Source organism: Anastrepha obliqua, chromosome 1 (genome assembly GCF_027943255.1).
Source record: "Anastrepha obliqua isolate idAnaObli1 chromosome 1, idAnaObli1_1.0, whole genome shotgun sequence".
Taxonomy (NCBI): Eukaryota; Metazoa; Arthropoda; class Insecta; order Diptera; family Tephritidae; genus Anastrepha; species Anastrepha obliqua.
This window is the reverse complement of record NC_072892.1, coordinates 170,694,279-170,703,995: the sequence shown is the minus strand read 5'-3', so window position 1 is coordinate 170,703,995 and position 9,717 is coordinate 170,694,279. Positions and strand designations below refer to the sequence as shown.

At 35.4% G+C, this 9,717-nt stretch overlaps 1 long non-coding RNA gene across 1 annotated transcript; it reads right to left on the bottom strand.

Moving 5' to 3' along the window:
• Positions 1-1,631: 1,631 nt before the first annotated feature.
• LOC129235473 (uncharacterized) lies at positions 1,632-2,183 on the bottom strand. Its single transcript, XR_008581590.1, has 2 exons — positions 2,075-2,183; positions 1,632-2,006 (listed from the first exon to the last, which is right to left on the bottom strand). It is a non-coding gene; the product is annotated as an uncharacterized LOC129235473 (long non-coding RNA).
• Between the last annotated feature and the right edge of the window lie 7,534 nt (positions 2,184-9,717).

The window sequence follows — 9,717 nt, the reverse complement described above, 5'->3', positions numbered from 1 at the left end:
ATATCCATATTGTACAAACACATTCTAGGTTCCACGTTTTGGTCTCTATCTCGAGACCCTAGTCACGGAGCGGATGGAAATACTCTGAACTAAAGCATTCACCAACAGCTTCAATTTGATATCCATATTGTACAAACACATTCTAGGTTCCACGTTTTGGTCTCTATCTCGAGACCCCAGTCACGGAGCGGATGGAAATACTCTGAACTAAAGCATTCACCAACAGCTTCCATTTGATACCCATATCGTACATACACATCCGAAGGTTACCCGGGTCCACGTTTTGACCTATATCTCGAGACCCCAGTCACGGAGCGGAAAAATACTCTGTACTAAAGCATTCACCAAAAGCTTCAATTTGATATCCATATTGTACAAACACATTCTAGGATCCACGTTTTGGTCTCTATCTCGAGACCCTAGTCACGGAGCGGCATGAAAAATACTCTGAACTAAAGCATTCACCAACAGCTTCCATTTGATATCCATATTGTACATACATGTCCGAAGGTTACCCGGGTCCACGTTTTGACCTATATCTCGAGACCCCAGTCACGGAGCGGAAAAATACTCTGTACTAAAGCATTCACCAAAAGCTTCAATTTGATATCCATATTGTACAAACACATTCTAGGTTCCACGTTTTGGTCTCTATATCGAGACCCTAGTCACGGAGCGGCATAAAAAATACTCTGTACTAAAGCATTCACCAAAAGCTTCAATTTGATATCCATATTGTACAAACACATTCTAGGTTCCACGTTTTGGTCTCTATCTCGAGACCCTAGTCACGGAGCGGATGGAAATACTCTGAACTAAAGCATTCACCAACAGCTTCCATTTGATACCCATATCGTACATACACATCCGAAGGTTACCCGGGTCCACGTTTTGACCTATATCTCGAGACCCCAGTCACGGAGCGGCATGAAAAATACTCTGAACTAAAGCATTCACCAACAGCTTCCATTTGATATCCATATTGTACATACATGTCCGAAGGTTACCCGGGTCCACGTTTTGACCTATATCTCGAGACACCAGTCACGGAGCGGAAAAATACTCTGTACTAAAGCATTCACCAAAAGCTTCAATTTGATATCCATATTGTACAAACACATTCTAGGTTCCACGTTTTGGTCTCTATATCGAGACCCTAGTCACGGAGCGGCATAAAAAATACTCTGTACTAAAGCATTCACCAAAAGCTTCAATTTGATATCCATATTGTACAAACACATTCTAGGTTCCACGTTTTGGTCTCTATCTCGAGACCCTAGTCACGGAGCGGATGGAAATACTCTGAACTAAAGCATTCACCAACAGCTTCCATTTGATACCCATATCGTACATACACATCCGAAGGTTACCCGGGTCCACGTTTTGACCTATATCTCGAGACCCCAGTCACGGAGCGGCATGAAAAATACTCTGAACTAAAGCATTCACCAACAGCTTCCATTTGATACCCATATTATACATACACATCCGAAGGTTACCCGGGTCCACGTTTTGACCTATATCTCGAACCCTATCCACCAATAGGTATCCAAACTATACGGAAACCATCTTCAATACCTTCTTAACAATGTGTGTAAGTTTGGTTTAATTCGGTGCAAAGACACGGCCGGTTAGCGAACACACACAAAAAGTTGACTTTATTTTTTATAAACGATATAATTTGAAAGAACACTCATGTTGCTTGAAAAAAGCGTAATACAACGATTTTTGGGCAATAATTTTAGAGTACTCTAAGTACAACAGCATTCGTAATAAGTCCTTCCATCAGTTTTTTGAAATTTGCCAAGGCATCGCCCTGGATACAACCACCGTCACAGTTATGACAAAAAAGGTTGCACGGGCCTTTTCCACAACAAAAATAGCCATCATACTTCCCATCTCCACACACCCTCAAATTCGATGTCTTGCCACCAGCACTGTACATTATTTCAGTGTGTGGACAACGTTCACCACATATGTTCCCGACGATCACGACGAAGATGCAGCTATAAGTACAAAATTAATATATTACCGATCACTGTGATATTTTTGTATTCAATTATTTATGTATTACGTTTGGAGAATTGAACTTGCAGTCAATTTAAACCACATTTTAAGTATGTTCGTCTTGTGTTCGTATTTGCGAAAAATTCTGCTCCGAAAGATTCGTATGCTCAACTGAATGAAGTTGAATAACGACTGAACGTTATCAGTCGCTCTGCGGTGGTATTTCTATCGTCGGCGACATTTTTTTGTTTTTGTCAAACTTGTGGAAGTGTCATAGAATGACTACTAAGAGAGTAACAATGAACTAAATACTGTCAAAGATTAATATTTTTTGAATGAAATCACGTGCGTTGAGGCTCAAAGACGGATTTGTTTTTAATTACGTCTTGTTTTCTTTGCACGAATACGGACTAATATCGGCTCTTTTACATTCATTTCTCTCTAATCCATCACAACGTTACCCTCAATCGAGCTCCTTATCACGGCATCGTTAATATACTTATAGCAAAAAAACCGGTTTCAAAACAAACTACATATAACAGTAATTTGATTCTAAGCGTGCAATAAGCCGCGTACATTCAGTTAAATTGAAGTGATTACGATTGTTTATTGTCGTCATTTGATTCATTTCATGTGTATTTTGAAGGATTATTAACCAACATTGGAAATTGAAAAATTTATACTTGAATTGGTCGTTTAATTTGTTCGAACTCATACATTCGCATTATGAATATTATTCGCTGATATGCTCCATCTAACCTATATTATACATTATATAGTTAGTCTATATGAGCAGAAATTTATTAAATATTATAGTCTAAGATCCGGCCATAGAATGACCTTCCCCCATCACGTTACGGGATGAAGCATATTTTTTTATAACATTTAATATGTCACAAAATATATTTCGCAAAGGTTGCCTAGAAATTCCTGTGCAAAGTATAATTAATTAATAATTAAAAAATTATTTTTTTTTTTAACTTTGCACCTATTCCGTTACGTATTAAAATGTATACTAGTCGTAAGTATGTAATTAACTTGTGTAACATGCAGCCACCGGGTTGCCTTATTTTTTCTTGTGCAGGTATAAGGTAGCCAGGTGTATACAGGTAAGTCGCAGTAGTAATTTGCACCCATCGAGTTACGCAATGAAATTTATGTAAAATTAAACTTAATTTTATTTCAAATTTTATGGTATAGGGGTGACTGCGGAAAACTTGTGCAAAGTTCCGGTTGTCGATTTTTAAAAATCTAAATTTTTGTGTGACTGTGTATGCGATAAATTCGCGTGCTTCGAATTAGATCGAGTGCACATGCTCTTTTTACGTGAATTTGAGAAAGATAGCGACGAGCTATAGTATATGCTAAGCAGTGCAATTAACCGCACAATTTATTTACTTTTGAAAAAAAAAAACGTGGTACTACTACATATCGTTATCGCTTTGTGACAATATATTGTTAAAAAAATGGAAAAAGGAGCTTTTTGTGTGATTTAGGGGACTCAGCCGACACTGTGTTAGATTTTAACGATGACAGTTTGAAAAACTGTTCATTAAAATTAGCTTTTCGTAAAATAAAAAGCTGTAAATACAAAGACATTGATATAATCAACGCGTCCCTAGATTTTGTTGGTTACCGCACCACGTGCTATAAAAAAGTAACTGCATTAAGTAATAAATATAAAGATGAATTTAATCAATTTGCTGCAGAGAATACAGTAAGTATAAATATTATTTTTTTATTTATCATAGTAAAGAAATTTTCTATACGTTTCTATTGGAGTAATGGCAATACAGCATGTGGATTTTGTATATACATAAATATTTGAAATTTTTATGCAATGAAATAGAATGTAAAGAAAATTCTGGAATTAGCGCTTATGGTTTAACGATTTTTCTTCATATATTTGCTTTTTAATATGGCTTGAAAAAATAAATCTCAAAAATCCGCATACAAAAGTTTTTTTTATTTTTTATTTATACGTTCATTCCTATCACTATTTATGAAAGTTTTTTTTGTTAAGCTACATCATTAAAATAATATATAAAAGTTATGTATAAAAACAATATGTTATCATAAAATTTATTTTTCAGATGCGGTAACGAGCATTGGAAATAAAAAAATTTTTTAACAGTTGACCATCAGTGCTACTCTTCTGAAGTTCACCAAAACTCCATTAAAAAAACTGAAGAAGTCGATTATGTAAGTCATCACGAAGAAGCGGATACGAGGATGATATACCATGCTTATAAAGTGGCACCAGGCTCGAAAATTTTGATAAAGGCCTCTGATACTGATGTTTTGATTATTTTGCTGGGAAATATACACAAAATTCAACAATCGGAAATTTGGCTAGCTAATGCAATGACAAAAAATAAACATCAACACCTAGAATGCTTAATTGCACCGCATTAGCAGAGAAGTTGGGATCAAAATTATGTCAAAGTCTTCCGGCTTTTCATGCGTTTACAGGATGCGATTACACGGCAACATTTTATAATAGAGGAAAAGTAAAACCATTTAAATTATTTTCAAAAAACGAGAAGTACCAAATGGTTTTTGCGTCATTAACAGATGAAGCTTATATTTTCATTAATGAAAAAAGGGACACTGTTCAAGACTTCACGGCTAGCATGTATGGCATAAAAAACTGCAATAGAGTGGATGAAACGAGACATCGAACTTTTTTGAGAAGCTATTCTTCAAAAGAAGATAACGAAAAGTTTTTAAAAAAATTAAAAAGTTTCGACTCAAATACTATACCCCCTTGCTGGTTATCACTGCAACAAAAAATTTTGCGAACGATATTTGTTAATTCCATGTGGCTTCATGCAACGGACCCTCAATGCCTAAAAAGGAGCCCGAAACACGCGGCTGGTATGTTGACGAATATCTAAAACCAACAGGTTTCATTGGAGACCAAACACCTTTAACAGTACAAGATATTATGGAAATGACAGAGGAAGAAAATGATGACAAATCATCTGAATTTGAAGATCAACACTTTTCTTCCGATGAATCGGATTTTGAATAATTTATATGCAATGTAAAGTTTTTAAATTCAAATAATTTTGTACTTTTAATAAATTAAATTTTAATACAAAACCTAAAAATCATGTTTCATAGTGTCATTGAATTTTATTTTTTGGAAAAATTGCCATTTTCTAGATTGTTTAATTTAATTCCGTCTCCTGATATAAGATTATTATTAATTTCATTAGACATTAGTCTCCTAATACAACATGAAAATTTTGAAGATAAGTATACTTAATATTATTTATTTGTTTATAAAAATTATGATATGATATAGATATATATATTAATTTTATACAGTAATACATATATAAATATATGTATACAAATCATCTTTTTATTTATTTACTTATTTATTTACTCATTTATCGCGCAGTTAATTTCATTTAATTATTTATCAGTTAATTGAATAAAACATTGTCAGTTGCTCTGAAATAATGCATATACTATAGCTCGTCGCTATCTTTCTCAAATTCACGTAAAAAGAGCATGTGCACTCGATCTAATTCGAAACACGCGAATTTATCGCATACACAGTCACACAAAAATTTAGATTTTTAAAAATCGACAACCGGAACTTTGCACAAGTTTTCCGCAGTCACCCCTATACCATAAAATTTGAAATAAAATTAAGTTTAATTTGACATAAATTTCATTGCGTAACTCGATGGGTGCAAATTACTACTGCGACTTACCTGTATACACCTGTATACACCTGGCTACCTTATACCTGCACAAGAAAAAATAAGGCAACCCGGTGGCTGCATGTTACACAAGTTACATACTTACGACTAGTATACATTTCAATACGTAACGGAATAGGTGCAAAGTTTAAAAAAAATTAATTTTTTAATTATTAATTAATTATACTTTGCACAGGAATTTCTAGGCAACCTTTGCGAAATATATTTTGTGACATATTAAATGTTATAAAAAAATATGCTTCATCCCGTAACGTGATGGGTGAAGGTCATTCTATGGCCGGATCTTAGATTATTATCATTTTTCGTCGCGTCTGATTGGCATGTATTCGACATCGTTCGATTGCGCGAATTAACAAAACTTTTTCCAGCAGCGTCACGACATTTAAAGAATGGAAATGTGGTAAAGTAGAAAATAATCTCTTGCGATTAGAAGCTCAGTTTGATATTTTTCATCACTCAACAGTGGCTCGTTAGCAAGCAAAAAGAAAAGGGACAATGAGAAATCAAGTGGAGGGTTAATAAATTAAACTAGTTATCCGTCGCCGGATGAAAGACGTTTGATATATTTCGGATGGAGTCATCGACTAACTTTCTCACTTCGCCTTTCGAGTTTTGTTGTTTTTTTCTCTTTCTTCTCGCGTATTCGTATTAAAGCAAAGTTTTAGTTTTCGTAAACGCAAAAGTGAACTATGGCCCCGAGGCCAGTAAACTTCGAGGCTAACCGCTTCGCACTACTCGATACCGGACCCAGAAAGAAAAAGAGACGTAAACCTTCTATAAGTGTGCCGTTAACAGATTTCCCTTTTCTTCCCGAAACGAAAGTGGATGATCCAAAATTTGTGGTTATTGATTCCACAGATTCATCTAAACCCCTTTCTTCCTTTTCATGTTTTGCCATACATCGTGCTATTCAGCAAATTAGCAGCCAAGTTCACTCCATATTCTCCCTACGAGATGGAAAATTGCTCCTTCTAGTAAAGAATAGTATAATCGCCGACAAATTCAGAAATGTAAAGCAACTAGGAAATATACGTGCCATATCAGCAACCCTAAACGAATCACTCAACCACGTGAAAGGCACAATATTCGCTCCATTTCTAAATAACGTCCCGGAAGAGGAAATTGTTAGTGAACTTAGCTCTCAAGGAGTTGTAGCAGCCTATAAATTAAAAAAAAAAAAATAGACGGAAATTTTCGGCCCTCCGGAGTTCTATTGCTAACTTTCAATTTATATAATTTGCCCACTAAAATTGACGTTGCTTGGTGCAAAGTGCTAGTCCAGCAATATATTCCACTCCCCATGCGCTGCAAATCGTGCCAACTTTTAGGGCACACAACGAAACATTGTAATCGTACTCCCCTTTGCGATAATTGCGCCCTTCTCCCCCATTCACCATCTGATTGTAGTCGCATTGTTTGTGCTAATTGCTCCCAAGAACATCCCTCTTCCTCCAAAGAATGTACTAAATTCTTACAGGCTAAAGAAATCGTAAAAACTAAAACTATAAATAAATGTTCAATGCGTGAAGCCATCAAACTTCATAAACAACAGCAAACCATTATAAATTCTCCTAACAGCTCATACGCTGCCATAGCTTTCAATTCAAATGAAAGCAATAAAAATACAATATCAACGGTTTCAACGGCAATAATGCTGCCTTCACTCTAACTCAAAATAACAATAACAATGACACATCTAATAACTTACTAACTACATACAACACATCTAATAACTTAGCAAAAACAACTGAAAATTCCAATAACTCATCAAAAACCTCTGAAAATTCCAATAACTCTTCTAACATTTCCTCTCTTACTGATCGTACTAACTTTGCAAACTCCCCAACAACAAATTTCTCATCACTCATAAATGTTCCCTCAGCAATAAATACTAATGAATACAAGTTCCTTTCTTACTCCCCAAGCTCTAATATCGCATATAATTCTACTAAACTTAACGAAATTGACGCCAAATTTACCACAAATCAAATTTCCTCTAAAACCTCAGCTTACTCTCATTCTCCTTTAACATAGTTCTCAACTGGTGACACTCAGCTCAACTGACTGCTCACACAAGTTGATTCTCTATCTCTCCATTTTATTTTCTTTTAATCTCATTTCATATGATCTCAATTTTGCAATGGAATCTAAACGGTTACTCTAATAACTACAATGAGCTCCAACTATTAATACACGAACACACACCAACTACATATAATACTTCTCAATGAAACTCATCTCCCTTACAACTCTTCGGTTTTCACTCCAAAACAATACACTGGTCTTTTTCACAATCTACCACACATAAATACAAGCAAAAAAGGTATTGGGATACTCATAAGAAGAGGCATTCCTTACAAAATAAACTCCATTCAATCCAGCTTACCGATTCTCTCTATTGAAATTAACCTAGTAGGAAAAATTAATATTATTTGCACGTACATTTCACCTGATCAACAATTCACTAGTTTAGATATATTGCATATTATTCACCAAGTCCATCCTCAAATAATTCTTGGCGGAGACTTTAATGCATGGAGTCCACTCTGGGGCTCCCCAAAAGCCAACGCTAGGGGAAAAAGTATCGAAGATGCTTTACCATCTTCAAACTTAATATGTTTAAATAATGGTGCCGAAACACACTTCTCAACCCATTCCTCCTTTTCACATATAGACCTCACAATGTGTACTGATTCACTTGCTACCAAATGCGAATGGAACGTACTCAACCATCTTCATGGCAGTGATAATTTTCCAATTATTTTAAAACTGTCTTTAGGTACAATTTCCAAAAACGTTAAATTTAATATGAAATTCATAACCGATCATGCCGATTGGCAGTCTCTATGCGAAACAAATAATAACTGTAGCGCAATCGCTGATAACCCAAACCAAGAAAGTGCACGTTTAACAAAAATTATTCGAGCTTCAGCTAACGCGAGCATACCAAAAACAAAGCCAGTAAGAAACACAAGGATTGTTCCCTGGTGGAATAAAGAAATTGCTAAGCTTCGGGAAAGTAAACAAGTAGCTTGGTATCAATACAAACGTTCACGGTCACTAGCCAACCTTATCTCCTTCAAAAAAGCAAATGCTCTCTTCCGACGAAGTGCAAAACAGTCAAAACGCAAGTGCTTTGAGGATTTCACAAGCAATATTAATCCATCCTCTAGTCCAAAAATAATTTGGAATGCTTTAAATAAACTTTCTGGAAAACCTAGAAACCAAACCATCCGTTGTATGAAGGGGGCAACAGGTTCCATTATCGACCCAAAAGAAATTGCTGAGTTATTCGCAAGAACTACTCTGTAACCAGTTCAGACGATTCCTTTAGTTTACAATTTCAAACTGCTAAAACCCAAATCTTGTCAAACCACGACCATCCTTCTCATTATCTTACTTCTTCTGCTAAACAAATAGAATCATGTATATCCTACACTGAACTCGAGTTTGTTGCGTCCACTGTTAAAGGAAAATCACCGGGTTTAGACAAAATTTCTTACCCAATGATCAGAAATATGCCCAAAAGTCTCAAGCTACGATTGGTTAATCTGTATAACAAAATATTCGATACAGGTGTCTATCCCCAATTTTGGAAAACTTCTTGTGTCATACCTCTTCTTAAACCAAACAAGTCATCCGATGAAGTTGCTAACTATAGACCGATTTCTCTTCTTCCATGTATGGGCAAAATATTGGAAAAGATTATTGCCAATCGTCTAATGTGGTACGCTCAGAGAAACTAATACATATCATCGAACCAAGTTGCCTATAAAAAAGGACAAAGTACATCAGACGCTTTAATTAATCTCGATGATTTTATATGCAACGCTCTATCGAGCAAAAATCACATATCCGTACTATCCCTTGATTTTCACAGAGCTTTCGACAGAATAGGAGCTCATATTATAGTACGGCAGCTTATGAAATGGAAAATAGGTCCAAAAGTGCTACGTTTCGTCACAAACTTTCT